Genomic DNA, 2542 nt, shown 5'->3' with positions numbered 1-2542 from the left:
GGACAGGAAGCTTGGAAACAGGCAAAAAGCTGGAAAATAAATCTTATGGGTAAAAGCTACCAAAGTGGAAAAAACATTTTCTGATACAGAGAGATTATATTAGATAACTAATTCACTAATGCCTTTCTCCAGTGAATAAAGAAGGATGTATATTTAAAAGATGGGCTGCAGATTGGATAATATAGGCAGAAGAGTTGACAGCAAGAGTGACTGGTCTGTAAACACGGCTGTACTTCAAAGCCAACATCCCATTTCCTTCTCAAAGTGTTGCCCTGATTTCTCCAGCCCACCAAGAACTCTAAAAAAACGGTATTTTCAGAATCCTATAGTTTAGAATTAAATTGCTCCATAAATGCTCATATTTTAGTTTTCTTTTAAACTTGCTATTAACTGTAAGGACAAATATAAGCATCACTCTCTGCCCTAAAAAATTACCTAACACAGTGGAGAGCATAGATTAGGTTCTCAAATACAAGTTAAGGTGACTAAATTATTTATTGTTTAAACTCAGACACTTTTAAGTGTCCATACAGAGCCCAATTACCCGGAAAAAGGCTGGGCCAAAGATGTTCAGAATACTGTCTAATCCCAAACAAAGCCACCATTCTTTACCAGATAAACATAAAGCATATTCCTTTCCTTCAACATGACAGCTGTTGCCATTTACTGAGCAGAGCACTGACTGACCTTATAAACATCTCACAAAAGCTTCACAAGGTTGCTATTAAAAAGCCATAAATAAGGAAATTAAATCTTAGAAGGGTTAAATAGCTTGCCCAAGGTTACAAGTAAGGAATTGGTGGAACTTAGCTTTGAATTAAAAGTCATGAGATGGTGAAAACCCGTCTCTACTAAAAATACAAAAAGTAACTGAGCCTGGTGGTGGGTGCCTGTAGTCCGGACTACTCGAGAGGATGAGGCAGGAGAATCACTAGAACTCTGGAGGCGAAGGTTGCAGTGAGCCCAGATCGCGCCACTGCACTCCACTGCGACAGAGCAAGACTTCATCTCAAAAAAAAAAAAAAAAGTCATGAGATACTAACACATAAATATAAAAATCTACAAAGCAAAAAGTAACACACAAATTTGCCTTAATTCAGTCAGGTTTTAATACTCATAAATTCAATTTAGATTCAAAAGATGAAGACTGTTCTACACAAGGAAATGAAGGAAATGAGTAATGAATAAAGATTGAGCTACCTAAAAGCACAGACTACAATTCTAAAGAGGGAGAGCACACCGCGACCAGATCACTAAATTCTGTTGTTCTGAAGTTTGTCACAGGGAACTTTTAGGATAGAAAAACTACACTATAAATACACACCCATTGTGAAATTAGAAGATGAAAAAGAGAAGCAAAAAGCAGATCACAAACAAGATCATGCCATTCTTACTATAAGCGGAACATCACAATTTCAAAAGCAGACAGGTTTTCTGCGGTTTGTTTCTTTAACCATAACTAAGTTGCACTTAAAACTCCAAGAACCTCATTCATTTAAAAACACTTGAAACCGTACTATGCGTTGGGTGATGAAGAAACTGTCTTCAAAATAGACTTTATCCCCAACAGCAGCCCCAGTATGGTTATTCTCAGTAAACAACAAGCACCACCACTCACTAACCACCTACATTCGGTGCCACCTTAATGGCCCTGCGCTTATTTAATCTCGTATTACAACCACCCCAAAGTGATGATTACTGTCTCTATTTTACAGTTATCAGTAAGCAACCCAGGAAGGTTAAGTGACCTAGACAAGGCCACACAGCGGGTTCAGTGGCAGAGCTGGGACTGAACACAAGTCGGCCTTTAGCACTCTCCACGACCCTAGGCCAATCCCGCACTACAGGGGTCGCCTATAGATGCTGGGACCTAGAGGAATCCTGGAGAAGGAATTATTTCCTGAGGATTCCTGGAATATGCCTCACTTACGAAGCCCCCAGGGCTTCCCACAATCTGATATATTAACATGAGGGGCGCTTAAAAGCCAGCCCAGTGATTAAGAGGTCACTATTTCTGAAAGAAACGCAACCATATCCAGGAACGGCCCGGTCAGGACTTGGTTCTGGACAAACCCACCTCACGCTAACATCTGCCCTGATGTCCCAGGGACCACACTCTTCCTAAGAGCGAGTCTCGCCGCCCTTTTCCCAGGCCAGGTAGTCAGCCTGAGGGAGGTGGAGGGTTTACGCGGAGGGGGCTGGGTGGGCGCGAGGGCCTTTTATTTCCGGGACCCACCACGGCCCTCACCTCCACACCTCCAGGGGCGCCCACGGTAAACGCCCAGCAACAGCTTTGCTCCCCACAGAGTCGTCCCCAAACCAAAAGGCGTACCTACGCCCCCGCCGCTGCGTCCGCACGTCGTCGTGACGTCAGCCCGCCGTCGCCGCGCTATAAAAAGGGTCAGAGGCACCACGGCTGCTGCAGTGGAAACTCTGGCAATCCTTCTTGTGCTGTGGGTCGGCTAGGAGGGAGCGGGACGCAGGAGGCACTACAGTGGGTAGAGTAGGAAGGAAGGCAAGGGACGCGAGGTGGGAAGCAGGC

The 2542-nt window shown here is 44.3% G+C and overlaps 1 protein-coding gene across 1 annotated transcript in view; it reads right to left on the bottom strand.

Annotated features, from left to right (window-relative positions):
- The window catches only part of ODF2L (outer dense fiber of sperm tails 2-like), a 54869-nt gene extending 52327 nt beyond the window's left edge, over nt 1-2542 (bottom strand). The window contains exon 1 of the mRNA XM_011982145.1: nt 2337-2542. The gene's annotated coding sequence lies outside the window, so the exon portion shown is untranslated. The remainder of the gene's footprint in view (nt 1-2336) is intronic.

This window comes from Mandrillus leucophaeus, unplaced genomic scaffold (assembly GCF_000951045.1).
Source record: "Mandrillus leucophaeus isolate KB7577 unplaced genomic scaffold, Mleu.le_1.0 Scaffold235, whole genome shotgun sequence".
Classification (NCBI taxonomy): domain Eukaryota; kingdom Metazoa; phylum Chordata; class Mammalia; order Primates; family Cercopithecidae; genus Mandrillus; species Mandrillus leucophaeus.
Note: the sequence above shows the minus strand (reverse complement) of the source record. Positions and strands in the feature narration are given on the sequence as shown.